This window comes from Squalius cephalus (genome assembly GCF_949319135.1).
Source record: "Squalius cephalus genome assembly, chromosome: 1".
Classification (NCBI taxonomy): domain Eukaryota; kingdom Metazoa; phylum Chordata; class Actinopteri; order Cypriniformes; family Leuciscidae; genus Squalius; species Squalius cephalus.
Genome location: NC_137122.1, coordinates 46,960,441 through 46,977,150, shown reverse-complemented (window position 1 = coordinate 46,977,150; position 16,710 = coordinate 46,960,441). Strand labels below are relative to the sequence as shown.

At 37.3% G+C, this 16,710-nt stretch overlaps 1 long non-coding RNA gene across 2 annotated transcripts in view; it reads left to right on the top strand.

Annotated features, from left to right (window-relative positions):
* The first annotated feature begins 2,448 nt into the window (after positions 1-2,448).
* LOC307166864 overlaps positions 2,449-16,710 on the top strand; it is a 259,475-nt gene continuing 245,213 nt past the window's right edge. For both annotated transcript variants that reach the window (XR_013822702.1, XR_013822703.1), the window contains exons 1-2: positions 2,449-2,520; positions 4,539-4,740. This is a non-coding gene — a long non-coding RNA (uncharacterized lncRNA). The remainder of the gene's footprint in view (positions 2,521-4,538; positions 4,741-16,710) is intronic.

Sequence of the window (16,710 nt, the reverse complement as noted above, 5' to 3'; positions counted from 1 at the left end):
TTGTGACTAACAAAATATCAAATGATGCGAGACCTGAGTTTTCTCAGGACTTCTTTCTGAGAATTACTCTAACTACTGCTCACAAGTGTAGTTTATCACGTATTTAATAAATGCGTCCCACTGAGTTTGTCAGATTTGTAAATTATAAATGACATTTATGCATCAAGGCCTGGTTTCACAGACAGGGCTTAGATTAAGCCAGGATTAGGCCTTAGTTCAATTAGGGCATTTAAGTAGCTTTTATAAACATGCAAAAAATAATTTTGCAACTTTAGACAAATAATGGCACTGATATATTTTAATATCAGTTGCTTTCAGTTAAAACGGCTCAAACATGCATTTTAGTCTGGGACTACTTGTCTGTGAAACAGGGGTAAGAGTGATTTAGTAAGTGTACAAACACTTTGAGGCCACTGCTTATGCACTTCTGTTCAAAAGTTCAGTAAATTTAATGCATTTTTTTTTTAATACAGTAAAAAACAGTAATAGATGACAATGTTAAATATTATGACTTCAAAAAACTTCTGTTTTAATATATTTCAAAATTAATTTATTTCTGTGATGGTGACTGAATTTTCAACATCATTTCTCCAGTCTTCAGTGTCACATGATCCTTCAAACTAATATGATGATTTGCTGCTCAAGAAACATTTCTGGTTATTATCAATGTTGAAAACAGTTGTGCTGCCTTTTTGTTTTGTGGAAACCATTTTTTCAGGATTTTCTTTAAAATCAAAAGAACAGCATTTATCTGTAATATACTTTTTTTGTAACATTATTAACGTCTTGTCACTTTTGATCAATTTGATGCATCCTTGCCTTGGTGAACAAAAGTATTTTCTTTCAAAAAATAAAACTAACTTACTGACCCCAAACTTTTTGAACAGTAATGTTAAGTTCAAGGTTCCTACACATTTTTTTCATGTCAAAATGTGAAATTTCCAAACCTGTCTGTAAATATTTCAGACCATATTTAACATAAATTGTCCAGACAGTTTTATTTTCAGCATTATATTTGTTATATACTTGGTATAAATATATAACAAATATAATGCTGAGAATAATGCTGTATGGACAATTTAGGTTAAATATGGTCTGAAATATCTACAGACAGGTTTAGAAATTTGACATTTTGACATGAGTATATATTTTATGTATAAAATTACAGTCATCTGTAATTCTTTTCCCTATTTTTTTTCATTGGTTTTCTTGAAGTGATAACATACGCTAGCATGAGAAGTAACCTGAAACGCTTTAACCTTCATATATTCTGACACATAAGTTTGATACTGTGTTTTGATGTGGGACAACCGCACCAAACAGCAAAGTACAGTCTGATTTAGATGACTGTTTGTTGATCCTTTATCTGTTGCTGGTTTGAGTGGTATTTGAGTTAACATGCTTTTAGTGAAGTTCAAAAGAGACTCGCTTATAGTAAAGACAAACAGTTTTGCGTAATGAAAATTTATTCAATCTTGTTCGCACTCTACTTGTATTATACATTTTTAGACATTCTTAATTTTACATTTAAGAAAACTGAATGGGATAAATAGTCTGAAAACAAATTTTCATACTAATCCAGACTTGGAAATAACTCAAATCAAATCCCATACTTTTCCAAACTGCACAGGAACCCTGTAAGTCCACTGAAATGTACATGGACTGACTGTCTATAATGTCCAGTTCTTTACGTCACTGCTGCAGCTGACATCCATGGACACAAAACCTACAACTGAACTGAATCCATCACACTTACTTATCTGAGAGTGAGAAATGAAAAGAGGAGGAAAGCAAGAGGGAACTGCAGGCACTGCAAACCACAGCCTAGCTCACATGGCATGCTTTGCACATCACAAAGAACTGGCTGAACATTTGACATTTTTCAGCTATTTAAATCTCGTGGCTCCTGTGACTTCAAAATCATTTAAAATAAGACAAAACAAGCATTAAAATAGACTAAAACAACTAAATATATATATATAGTTCAATCAAGACTTTTAAGTAGCTTTTATAAACATGCCTTAATTATTATTTTTTACTGGTGTGCTTCTTGAGACAAAACAATGGCACTGACAGAGCAAGTTAGTTTCAGTTAAAACAGCTCAAACATGCAATTTAGTCTGGGACTTGTCTGTGAAACCATGGGAATGAGTTTTTACATCACATTATAGCAGACAACTCACATAATAGGGATATATCGTCACTGTATCTCCCAATAATTTATCCAGTGAGATGACATTTAAATGCTTAATTTTATGCTCAAAGCCCTGTAGTTTTTTTTTTTTTAAATTTAAATAAATGTGTGTTTTTTAACTTTATGTAGGCTACTTCCTTTTGCACTTGATGTGAACAGATGTCAAGGAGCTGCTGCCCCCTTGTGCCGGGAGTAATGTCAGCAAACTGGTGAAAAGTTGTGTTATACTGCCACCTATCGGTGAGAAGCCTAACAGTAAACAGCCCGTTTCCTAAACATATGAGTGTGAAAGCATGTACACTGCCTGGCCTGCTGCTAATCACAAGGTAACGCACAACAAACACAAAAAAATGATTTGACAGCTAACATACAATTTAAATAATGCTAAGTGAAGAACATTGAACGGTGAATTTGATGGCATTCATACACTTCGCTTCAAATTTCATACGAAATCAGACGCCGTGCGTGCCGTTAATTTAGCAGCACGAACCGTTATTGTATTGAGATGATTTCAAATATTGGACAGGGATAGAGGGGAAATACTTCAGTGGTAACGTTACATGGTTCAGATTTCCTGGAAGTTTAGTCGAAACTCGTTGTTTGAATTATTTTCTGATGTAGGCTAGATGAAAGCCTAGGCCGGCTAGCGTTGAGTTATCTACACTGCCTATTGGGGGAATAAAAATCGATACACTATCATCGAGGCAGAGGAATGTAATCCCGCCTAGAGCATCTGCTTGTCGGGTGCGTCCATAGAGCCGGTCATACCGTGAAATAGAGAATCCCGCCTGTCCGTTGAGGCCTGTTTTATTTACCACTGAGAGACAGTGACAGAGAGCAGCGCGCGCGGCTGCAGTACCGCCTCTCACTGCCAGGTGGCGCTTGGGAGTAACACGAGATTATACCCGTGGTGGACTATTGGTGACATTTAGCCTTTTCTGTTATTTGCGAATGTTTAAAATGAAAACTTAAGATGGTTATTACGTTGGGATTAAAGATGGTTTTGTTGAAGAGGAGTGAACGAGGTATGAAAGATCATTATTTATGTGTGGAGTTGCCTACGGTAGTTGAAGTGCATGACATTTAACGTGGCTTTTAGCAGTATATTCGGTGGCGGGGTATGCTGTAGTGTAGGCTGCATTGTGATATTTTACACCACATCTCCTAAAACATTTGTAATTACTACATATTCTGTTTTTTTTTTTATGAACTCATAATATTTGAGAAATTGTATAGAAACATTTGTCACGCTGCATGATCGTTTGATTTTTAGTGAAATCAAAAAGATGATTCAATATACAGTTTATCTTATATATAGCTTATTCATTTGATATTTTTAAAACAATTTGATATAAAATTGTAAAGTATAAAAAGATACATATTTATGTGTATTGGTGTATGGAATAGTACTAATGTTATTTGTTTTTCAAAAATGCAATTTATGCAAAGTGATGATAGACATCTATATTTAGCATAAACATGTTTTCAGTTTCTGAATTAAATGTAATTTTGATATAAATTAGTCTTTTTTTCTTAAAGACAAAAAGTAAATGGGTGATGTCTAACTATCTGGAGATTTTTAAAAAGAAAAAGCATCATTAAAACATTCATGTAGCTTTCAAATATTCTATTGTCAAATACATTGTTAATATAATATGTCTTAATATTACCTTAAATTCAAATTTTGTGATTCATATTAAAATTCATAAATTTCATTTTATGAAAAGGAATGTTTGCTTAGGTTAGATGGAGTATCCCTACGAAAATGTCTTAAATATTCATGACTAAAACATCCAAGATATTTAACAAATTCATATATTTATGAAGGAAAAAAATAGGAAAAAAACATGTTCCAGGTTATTACTTAATGGTTATACCGCTTGATATTTTTAGAGTTGTTCAATTAAATATTCCCAGAAATTACTAAACATTTTCCAAATATGTTTAGAACCAACACACACACCGATTAGGCTACATTTTTAAGAACATGTTTCGTGTGTTTTAAACTATTTCCTTTAAATCCTTATTTGTCATCGACTCTGTAGATCAGAACCGGAAATCTTGATATTACATTAAGTTCATGGACATATGCAGAATACCTAGTTCTAGTGAAATTTTCACCAACTGTTTCTCACATTGTAGTTATGACACAAATATACAATTATGTGCAAATAGAACAAGCATGGCACTTTGCATTTAGACGTTTTTGGGTATTTACTTTATTAAAAAAAAAAAAGGAATTAAATCATACCATACCCATTAAAGCAGTCATACTTTATTTTCATTACTGTGCATACTCAAAGTCTGTGTGATCTGAAATATGTGCCATTGTCTGTGTGCACAGCAGAGGGAGCCCTAACTGGGATTCCTAAATGTCACCTCCTATGAAGATAGCAGAAGGATAGGCCGTTCCCAGACAGGGTAACAGATCCGTGACCCGAGAGACCCGCGTGTGGAATGGCGATGATAAGTGCGGCACAGAGGGAAGCGGCGTTCTTCTGTTCCACCGGGCCTTTCATCTCAATTTAAACCATCCTCTTCATAAGGTTCTTCCACTCTTTTCTCATCTCTATCTCGTCCTCTTGACAATATCTTCTTCTCTTTTGCTTTATTTCTGCCCCCTCACCTCTCTCTCTGTCCAACTCGCTCTTCCTCCCGTTGTCCCGCTGTGAGGCGAGGTGTAATCTATCCGTAGCCCATGTGTGCTGAAGTCTTTAACATTCTTTCTTCTGCAGAAAGCCGAAGCTGCACTGTACTGCACGTACACATCAAACACCACTTCTTTATCTACCGCTTTCTTGCTGTGCTTTCGAGGTCAGAAGTCAGCGTTCTACTTCCCCGGGCCCTTCTTCTTTCTTGAATATTTGCTCGCTTTCATATTTTTCATCCATAATCTGAATGTGATGTATGTTTTAAACAGCATGTTTAATTTCAATGCAGCGGCAGAATCAATCGATTTGGTCACTGTGCTGTTTTGCATCTGAATTGAATCATTCGGACAACCTGAGATTAGATCCCTCTGTGTTCTTTCAGATCTTGTCATGATTTGTTGCTTGAGTTCAGAGGAATATGTTGACGGTGAAGAGACTTGTTACAGATAGAGGCTGCTGTCTGAGATGTCAGAATGCCTTTTACATTTTTTTGGGTTTGTGCAACAAGTTCTTGTTGATTTAGTTGGATTATACAAGTATCAGTGTTTGCGACCTGCTCAGTTTTGATGATGACGATGGAGAAAATGCACAAAGAGGAAATTAATAAATAAAATAAAACAATCTTTATTCATCTGAAACAGCCGTTCACTGAAAGATATAATTTAAGCATTTTCCCTCCTGAATTTTAGAGGAAAACATTTAAGTATCTTTAAAAAACAATACATTTACTTCAAGCAAGTATTAAATATTTCAATATTTAGCTTGAAGATAATATATTTTGAATTAGTGTAACTTTTTATTTCTTTGGCACTGTTGTAAGCAGTTTAAAAAAAAAAATCATTAATTGAGAGTCATTAATTGATGTATCTTGTTTTTAGGATATTTAGATATTTGCCCTGTAAAAAAAAAAAATACAAATTAAAAAATTTGCCTAAATTATCATATTATTTGTTGTGCACAATTTTAATTTAAGCAAATTCTCTCTCTCTCTCTCTCTCTCTCTCTCTCTCTATATATATATAACTTTTTATAAAGTTTTTTGCTTTAACCAGAAATTTTATAAAATGAAGTAAATGTATCTTGTTATTTAATGTATTTATTTATATTTATTTATAATGTATTTATAATAATACAACACATTTTTATAGTGCAAAAGTACTTATTATTTTATAAGGATTATTGTTCACAATTTTTCTTGAAGCAGTGGCTTTTATAGAATTTATCTGGAATTAAAGTTCATTTCTCTCACCCATTGACATTTTTTTTGATAGTCTTTAGGAATATTTGTAATGGAAAATTGATGTTGCCATGATGAGTTGTAATTGTATAACAGCAGATTGCAGTTTATTCAGGAGGTCTGTAAATATACAAGTCTTGTATAAGAACGTGGACAGATGTTTTAGAAACATAGTTTAATGTGAATTTCTCAAACAGTTGTTTATTACAAAATATATAGTCTGCAAACTGAACTTGTTTTCTTGATGAAACGCTGGAAACCGTTTGCACATTTAAAAAAAAAAGTCTCCATAACTGTAAGATTAAATCCATGATGAGAATAGTATTTTGGTATTTGTTTGGAGTACAAAATATAACAATTTTAATGCGATGAAATCAATACAGTAATCTTGCTATTAAATATAAGTACCTGAAATTCACATATTAAGCTAGCTTGATATTTATTACTTAATTTAATCGTGAAGAGTTTGCTTTCTTTACTTTCAGCTGTTTTTTATTTACATTTTTCTTTAAAATTTGCTTCAAAATAAATAAGACCATCTCTTTTCAAGCATTTTGTTCAGTAAACTAAACTTGTTCGAATTTACAATGAATGCAAGAACACTGCTTAAAGGGATGATAAATTAAATCTTCAAAAATTCTGTCATTTATTCACCCTCAAGTTGTTCCAAACCTGTGTGAATTTCTTTGTTCTCTTAAACACAAAGGAATATATTTCATTTATATAAAGTTTGTAACCAGGACACTGGGGCACTATGACTTCCATAGGAAAAAATATACTATGGAAGTCAATGGTGCCTCTGAACTGTTCAGTTTCCCACATTCTTCAAAATATCTTCCTTTGTGTTCAACAGAACAAAGAAATTCATACAGGTTTGGAACAACTTGAGGGCGAGTAAATGATGACAGAATTTTCATTTTTGGCTGAACTATCCCTTTAAGACTAGTGTTATTTGCGGTGTTTGGGACGCGTTCATGGTCAGGTCAGCCCAAGCGTTGCCCGAAACACACGTCGAAGTCAGAGGTCACTCAAAATGAGGGCGCAGAAGAGAGAAAGGAGGGACCGAGGATGATGAAATGGAGAAAGGAAGAGCTTAGATAGTGACCTCTGACCCCATGTCTTCCTTTTCTCTTTCACTCTCTTATTCGCTCCCTATGTTTCTTTTCTCATTCTTCTCACTGACTCTTTGTGTCCAGCATTGATCTGACCACAGGCTCTGATCTCTGTGACCTTTCCAGAGGTCATCTGGCGGCCATGGCGACAGAGGGGTCAGTCTGCGGCCTCGGTTCATCTCTCGGTCAACATCAGGTCACATTTTGGTCAACATCAGTGGTGTGTTCAAGACCCTGAAGCCACAGAGATGGCTCTGTTGGTCAGTCTCATCAAAGGGCAGGTTGACTGCTTGTGTTTTAGCGTGTGAGATTATATTAGTCTCATATTTCATTCCCAATGTACAGTTGGAAACCAGCCTGAAAAAGCTGTTAATGTTAAGAAAAGACAGATTATTTCCATATTGTTTTTTCTATAGAAACAAAGTATTCAGATTGCTAGCTTGTAGCTAACCTAAAATGAACCTCTTCTTCCACATCAACACAGAGGTCGTCAACCGGTCAATTACAAGGCATTTCCCTAAAGCAGCAGTCGCAAATCGACGATGTTGCCTAGTTTCCACTATTCTAATACATATCTGCCCCCGCCATGACCTGGAGCCCGGGGTCATTCAGCAGTCATCGGAGTGTGTTCAAAAAAGCTCCAGATGATTCAGCAAGGTTTCAAACTCTATGGCTTCAGTCTGTCATCATAGGTCACTCCGTAGTCAGCATCATGCTGCACAACCCAAACGTTTGGTAACATTCATAAGGTGTAATGGCTTGACCCAAATTATTACTGTTGACCTCCATGTGATGCACAGAAGCGCTTGTGTGAATGTTTCACCTCCTACTCCATGGCACAACAATCATATGATTCCTTAAGTATATACGTCTTAATGCAGGCACTTTTCATGCCGCTCCTGGTACAAATAGAACGACAAAGTAAACAGAGATCGCCATATGATGTAGAGTTCAGTTAATCAGACAAGAATATGTCTGAAATTCAACATTAACCGCATAAAAATGGCCTTATAAATGCAATATACAAATGTAATACTTTAGTAAAATAAAATAAAACATTTAAATAATGATTAATTGTACAATGATAACTCTTATTTTTTCAAATCTTGACATGAATATGTGGCATTTGAAACAATTTTTACAAAAATATTATAGAATTTTAATATGATATTTATTGGTTTATATATACATTTTTATTATTGGCAGAATTATTAATTATTGGTCTGTGGTATCAGCCATAATTTTAATATTGAGCATCCCTAGTTTTGGTGTGTTTGAATGCAAACCAGATATTTCCAAATTAAAGTTATGTTTAGTTTTGGATTTGATTCGTTGTTTGAATACTAAATTATTACATCAGAGTAGCAGTATGTCGCTTTTACCCCGTAGCTCCCACCGCATACTTCAGAATTTTCACACACTTCAATTAATATTCATGTGACCTCGAATTCACCCGGAACGCGATGCGGGTCGTCTGGCGGTCAGTGGCATAGGGGTGCTTCTTCCCCTAAAAGCACTACAATGTCCCTAAAAAGACATACAAGCGGTGATCAGTTAGTCTGATCATTCAAATTAGTAGGCTGCATGTATTTGGCCTGCGTCTGACCTGCATGTAACCGGGGTCAGTCGGCGGTCAGATTCAAGGGTCATCTGGCGGTCAGTTCTCGTGTCCCATCCGAGCCACCGTAGGATGTTGGTTGCATCCGTGGGGTTTGATTGGCTCGGAGGCAGTGCCCAAGGGCTCATCTATCCTACCTCTAATCATTACGGATGGAGGACAGCGGCGTAAACAGGCATCATTAGGCCACAGCCACTCGCGTCCACTTTAAACCGCCGTTACGACTTCACAGAAGCATCCGTATCTCGCTCCCCTGGGGAGCGACGTCGAAGGATGAAGTACTTTTGAGATGGTCTTCTATCAGTTAAGTGTGCAGAGTTGACAGGACAGAGCTAATTTTGTCATCCACACCACTGTGATGGGCGGCCAAGTGACACGAGGAACAATTGTGAAAAAGTCAAGGTTTGCTGCGCTTGTTTGTAGGGCTTAACAATTTGGCCAAAACAACTGTAAAATTACAGTTCTAATATGACTTAATTTCTTCATTTTCAAACATTAAACCATCCATTTTATTTTGACAGAAAACCACAGGGAGCCCTTAAACTTCTCTTTTGTTGATAAGTGCTTCTCATTAGAAGTATGTGAAGATGGTCGGCGCATGTTGCGTTCCCAAATGCACGTTAAATCAACCCAAACTCAGAGCAGATGCAGAGATTGAGTTTGTGTGCGAACCGAGTCGTTTCAAACTCCGGCAGGTTTAGAGCTGCTCTCGTGTAAGAACACAGTGCTGCGCTTCACTCTGAAGCACGCAGCGCATATATTTATCCAATTAAATCATAACCTTTGCGATTTGATAAGCGCTTTAAGCCATATGGCAATTTCGGTTTTGTATTAATCGTCCAGCCCCATGCGGTGCCGCATCAGAGTGTTTGTGCCTTTTAGAAGCAGTGAAAGACAAAGGTACAGAACGAATTAGCAGTGGAACGATCTCTCGGCGTGTCGGTTGTGACGCGTCGGTACGCATGGGACGCAGCAGGAGAGGTCGAAATCAAGAGATCTGCAGCAAGGTGCAGCCATTGCTGATGAGGTTTCATAGCGTGCCTTTTCGAGAGGAGGAACGAAGCGGGTTCAACGGCAGGGCAATGGCAGACCCCCCATTCTCAATCACACTTGGTCCCCGAGGGCATGCGATGCAGCACGCTGTATGCGTGTGAGGCTGCTAGTTCTAGTAAAAGTGAGATGCATGAGTAAATGCGAACGAAAAAGGGCAGAAAAAGCACAATTCTTATATAAGAGAAAGAGAATGTGACCAAGAAACGGATGCATTCTCCTCCCATCTCATTATCCTTTTTGTATTTCGCCGTATTAATGAGGATGTTGGCGAGGCCGCTGGTAAACATCTGACATCACAGACGCACCATGTGGCATCGTCAGAGAGATATTTTTAACCAGCATGCTGCCGGCTTTTCCTAAAAGCCCTATTCCTCATACCTCCCTCTCTCTTTCTCTCTCTCTTTCCACCTGCTCTTCACCCCATCAGCGGCGGGGTCGTTGCGAGGTCGGGAGGAAAAATGAAGCGCTGTGTAATGCCCTTCCGTGCCTACTGATGGAATGCTCTTTCTTGTTCCTCCTCTAATGCTTTCCTTTAATTCCTCTCTTTCATGCTAGTTTCCCGCCCGTCTTCCCTGGCTTATCTCATCTCTGCATGCACCTGCGCATCTATCTTCCATCATCCCTTTTGTTTCTAAACAGAGGCCTGGAGGTGTTTTAAGGGAAAGTGTGGGTCGCGATGCTGATTTGGAGTGAGTCATGATGCTTTTGAGCATCATATTTGATGCTAAATGGGTCCGTCCTTACCGCACACAGGCATTTATGGTTCAACGCGTGGTGAAAGCGTTCATCCCTGAAGAACCGAACATCCCCTCCATACTGTTATACCCATTAAAACATGGCGTTCGGAAAATTGTGGGACGGAAGCTCGTAATCTAGACTCGTTTTTCACATATAAACACGTCCTTGCTGGCTTTTTTTCTTGTGGCCCAAACGATAAGATGAATGGTGCATACCAGGCAGCGCTGTGATCTCTGGTGGGATCAACCCTCAGGACCCTTCTTGAAAGCCTGACGGCACACGGGTTAACTATTTCGTCCGCAAACCCGCTGAACCTTGTATTCCTTCTATTCATTAACCGAAACTCTGTGATCCAGCTTTTATTCACCCCCGAGACGTGTTTGCGAACAGGGCGTGCCGTGACTTCAAACGTGGAGAGTTTGAAAGCAAGAGGAAGTTGTCCTGAGGCCGCAATGCCCGGTCCATAATTTCTAGTCCACTGGACTACCGCAGGGATATTTTAGGACGGTGTAACGGAAACGTTTTTTTCTGATTGGAGCGCCGCTCAATGCTAATCCGTTCTGATTCGCGCTTTGCATTTGTTTCGGTGTGAGCACTGAGTTAAAAAACAATCCAATTAAGTTGCTTCAAAGAATCAAATTACAAACTAAATCGAATGAATCTCAGTAAAAACCCAGATTCGCCCAGCATTAAAATCACAGTGCTTTATTTTAACAGCTCAATGACTATGAAAGCTCAGGAGAATTTTGGCCCCCGGTGATTGTTAATCAGAAATGAAGGCAGCTTGTTAATAGCAGGGTTTGGACTCTAGATGTCAGCAGTGTCTGGTGGACCGTTGATGAAATGAACACTAGTGACTCTCTACTTTGCATTCAGTTTTAGTTTAGTGTGCTGAAATGGCTAAATGTAACAGCTGTGATTTGAAACTCAGCTTTCCTTTCTTATTCTTAGTTCTTCTGTGATGTGACAACAGTTGTCAATGTTTGCTTTTATTTATTATGCTTAATAAAGTCATTCTGCTTTGACTTACACTTACCCAACCGGAGATGATTATAGTTCTTCAGGTCCGCCAAGTTCTGAAGTAAAAGGAGAGCAGGGATAATTGTGACGGTCTTTGGTTTATTCAGGAAATTGAGCCAGCGTTTTGGTTTCTGTTTAGCTTAAAGCTTTGAAATTTTACCGCAGATATCAAAACTAGAAGTACACAAATGTCATTGTAATATTCATAAAAACCCAGGATGCATAATTGTAACCATAAATAAAAAAGCAGTAGTGGCAATTTATTGTAAAAATCTATTGTGTTAGTTTAAATACAATAAAATAGATTGTACAGCCTTTATAATGTCAGACACAGAGAAAAAGACAAGCAAGCTGTTGTTCATGCTCTAGACAAATATCTGTTGCATAACGTTCATAGACAAGACCATCACATACAAATGTTTTGTAATATTGCGAGGCATTAAGTTATTATATTTACTGAGTCATATTTTTATACAGGATCCTCATAGGATTCTGTACTTTTTAAAGGTGGTTTTATGATTTAATTCATGTAAGCATTAGGTTTGGCGGTTCTCTTGGCCCTTGGTACTGATCATTGCTTTTTGTTTTTATTTCTTGGATGTTTTTGAATTGTCCATCATTGCTTTCCACGGCTGATGATCAGAATTATTCAGAATTTAAGGTAAATGTACATTTTTTGAAAAGTGGCCTAGTGGTTAGCGATTGCGCTTCAGATGCCCCCCCCCCCCCCCCCCCACACACACACACACACACTATTTTCCTTCCCTTTATTCTCTGTGAGGGAGCGTTTGCAGGCCTTTGAGGTTGTCAGGGCAACTGCTGGCATGGCGAGCGGGCAAGACTGTCCCTGGCATACATTGGGCAGGACAGCTGGGTGCCATGCAGACCCCCTCAGACGGGCATTTAATTTGGCGGAGGGATCGTAACAGCAGAATGCTGCGTTGAGCCAGAACCACATGTTCCATGTGGCAGGAGATTAGTCTGATTTGAACATAACTTGATTAGTTAATTCTTGTTTTTTGTAGGGATGTATATGTCAGTACCATAACGGTTATTTCTATTTATTTATTTATTTTTTTCATATTTTATACTAAAAAAAATTATACACAAAAATGTCCATTCAAAAGTAAGATTTTTTTTAAAAGGTTTTTGAAAAGTATCTAACGCTCCACAAATAAAATAATAAAATGTAATTTATTCTACTTATATCTTTCAGAAATCCTTCTAATATGATGATTTGATACTCAAGAAACATTTATTAGCATTATCAATGTCAAAAACTGTTGTGCTGCCTAATTTTTTTGTGGAAACTGTCATAAAATTTTCTTGAATAGAAAGTTCAAAAGAATGACATTTGAAATATGCATTTTTTTTGTAGCCATGTAAAAAGGCTTTACTGTCACTTTTGATCAAATTAATGAACCCTTTCTGAATAAAAGTATTAATTAAAAAAAAAATACTGACCTCAAACTTTCAAACGGTGGTGTATGTTCAATTTACTTACAATATTGGATATCTAATTTTTTCCTGAAATCTTTTAAGATTTAGATCATCGTTAGCATTAAATTAAAAGGATGATTTTTTTTAATAGCAATGTTTATCCATCTATTATACTGTTTACAATCTTAATAGCAGATATAAAATGAAACTATTTACATTTAAAAAAAAAATTTAAAGAGGAGAATTAAAATAAATAGTATAGTTTTATAACATCAGCTATTTTATTGATTTTTCAGTATTAAAAATAAATGAATTATTGGCTTATTGTTTTGGCCAGAATTTCAATATTGGTACTGTACATCCCTGTTTCTATAGCATGCCATTGTAGAATTGGTTTGGGACAAAATCACTTCACTTCCTAACCAGTTAATTCGACTTATAGTCATATAGGAAACATATTTTCCTTTGATTGTTCAACTAAAAAACGTCCTCATCTCCTCCGCCCTTTGCTTTCCACCCGCAAGAACACAGCAAGTTCTTCATTAGGAGAGGAAATCATTCCCCCATTCCTCACACACTCCCAATCTGCAAATGTCACCGGGGTGTGGGCATGCATGTGTGTGTTAAGATGCCAGATGGATGGTGGCATGAGACACTATTTCATGTTTGACTGTGCCTTGTGTCGCGGGGTGTGTGTGTGTGTGTGTGTGGTAGGAACGGCTGTGCACAGCGAGAGATTAATTCTGCTAAATTAATTGGGCTGAGATTGAAAATGAGAGAGCAAGCAGGTTGCAGATGAGCACACACACACGCAACCCTCCTGCCTGTGACGCACACACTCTTATTTGCCATACTCCCCTGTTTGTTTGCAGTATATTTGTGTGGTTACGAGTGTGTTTTAGAGTGTGTGTGCGCACATGCACAGCAGGGTAGAATGTAACACACACACACACACACACACACACACACACACACACACACACACACACACACACACACACACACACACACAAGCTGCAACACTGAGATACGCCGTCAAACACACCCACACACACCCTGGTGTGTGCAGGGACTCAGAGTGGTGATTTTGAGACGAAGGGCTCCCATAAATCTCCTTCCATACAGAAGCTGAGTCTGCACAGGGACGAGAAAGAGAACATTACCATCTGGAGAAAGAGAGAGAGAGAAGAGGAGAGACAGTATAGTTTATATCAACCGTCAGTAAAGTCTCACAGGCCACGTTCACACGCGAGCCGCTGCTCTGATGAGTGTGTATTCCTGTTCTGTTCACATCGCAGGGGGAAATCAGGTTGTTGTTTTTTTAAGGAATTATCCGGGTTCAGTATAAGTTCTGTATCAGTGGCATGTTGTTGATTATCACAACAGTTATTTTGACTTGTACCTCCTTTTCATTTAAAAAAGCAAAAACTACAGCGAGGAAATTACAATGAAAGTGAATGAGGTCAATCTTTAAATGTTAAATACTTTTATAATAGCCACAAGATGTAAACGTTATGCGTGTTAATGTAATTTTAGAGTGAAAATTCTCTTACTAACCTTTACCTTGAATAACTTTTGGATCTAATTTTATAATTTTGTTATTACATTGACAATGCAATGCCAATGTGCCATAAACACTAAAAAACTAAATTGACTAAAATAATTTAAACGGATTTACATCTCGTATACAAGTTTTAACAGAAAACAAAAAAACAAAAAATCTGCCTATTGTTCTTTCTACCATTCTGGATTGTCTGTCTGTCAACAGTCTGTTGGAATCTAGTTTTTCAGTGAGTAAATGTGTTTGGGTTTACAGGTTTGGCTATATGAAATTCCCTCAGTTGTCTGAAATGTTGTCACTAATATAATGAAACCTGTCTTGTGTGCTTGATCTCAGTATATCAGCTCAAAAAACAGGTTTCCAAGAGGGTTAGGTTTAGAGATATAGTATAGTGTGGTAAATGTTATTATTTCATTGTCAAAAGCACTGTGTTTGTGAGAGGACTTTACTAATATAGCATCAAAGGTTTGCATGAGAGAGAATGGGTGGACTGAAAGAAAGAAAGGAAAACATAAAAAAGAACGAAAGAAAGGCGGAGGCGGTTTAGTCTGCCCAACTCTACGAATCTTTACAGAATTCGGCTCTGCCTGATCGAGCAACTCAATTATCCTGTTAATACAGTCTCAGTCTCAAACACCGTTCCCATTACTGCAGAACACACCGCCTGCGGCCACACACACACACACCAACAGCTGTGGTACAACACAACCTCACAGGCACAAACAAACGCTTCTGAAATGTGAAAGGAGAAAATTATGCATCTGAACTCCATGTGCTCTTCGAAATGAATCTGTCTTTCCTCTAATCTCTAGGTAACATGAAGGTCTACTGCCCTTTTTGGGTGACAGTGAGTATATGAAAGCTTAGCAGTTGCTGTACGAGTCTTTTATACCTTCAAATCTTTCTCTTTCATGCTCTTCTTCAGCTGTGGAACTCTGGCCCAATGAAAACAAATCAAATGTAAAATGTGTCGGAAGAGACAGATTGATGTGTCTCTCATCTCCAGCCTGACTGAACATAGCTCATCATTACTGTCAGCATAGAGAGAGAGACAGAGAGAGAGAGAGAGAGAGAGAGAGAGAGAGACACAGAGAGAGAGAGAGAGAGAGAGAAAAGGATTGTGAGAACAAATGAGTGCAGGAAAAAGACAGAATGAAACACTGAAAAAGACAGACAGATTTAGACTCACTTGTGTGAAAGTGAAGGGATGGGTGATGAACTTGGTAAGACATTGTAGGTGAAGATCAGAAGCATCTAAATTATTCTTTTGCTGGAACATCTAATTCCAGATTAGCATTCAGGCTTCAAACCCAAGTAAGGCTCAAGGTTTGGCTGGTTAGCATTAGCACAAATCCATGGTAGATGTCACAGTTCCTGTCGCATTTGCACTCGGTTCTTATCAATCATTTAAATCCTTATAATGTGATTTTTTTTAACATTATAAATGAATTTATATTCCACAATATACATACTGTCCTCCAGTCAAGAGTTGGAAATTTCAAGATTTAGTGGCAAAAAATGCTCCTGTATAAGTTCTTTTTTTATATATATATATATATATTTATAACACAATATAGTTTAGCAATATGACATGAGCAAGGGAGCTGTTTTTCTGCAAGCATAGTTTCTGATTGCAAATGTGACTGATTTTAATAAGTTCAATAAACAAAAAAGTTACTATTAACTGACACACGACACATTTACTTACTTACACAACATTGTCAATGTTGATATTTTCTCTCTATTTCACCAATGAAAATAGTTCTAAACAAAGTAAAGTTGCGCTTCTCCGAACACACAGCAGGAGTTTTGTTTCTGAATGAATCTGTGTTTTTGATCAATGATTCAATGAGCCATTCACAAAAACAGTTACTCTGAAATCGCCCCCCATACCCTTAAATAGGGTGCCATTTGCAGTGGTGTCTGAAAGAAACCATAGTGGACGTTACCGAGTGCACTCATTCAATCCCACAATGCACCGCAATAGGAGTGTACAACCAATATATATACATACAGTGAGGAAAATAAGTATTTGAACACCCTGCTATTTTGCAAGTTCTCCCACTTAGAAATCATGGAGGGGTCT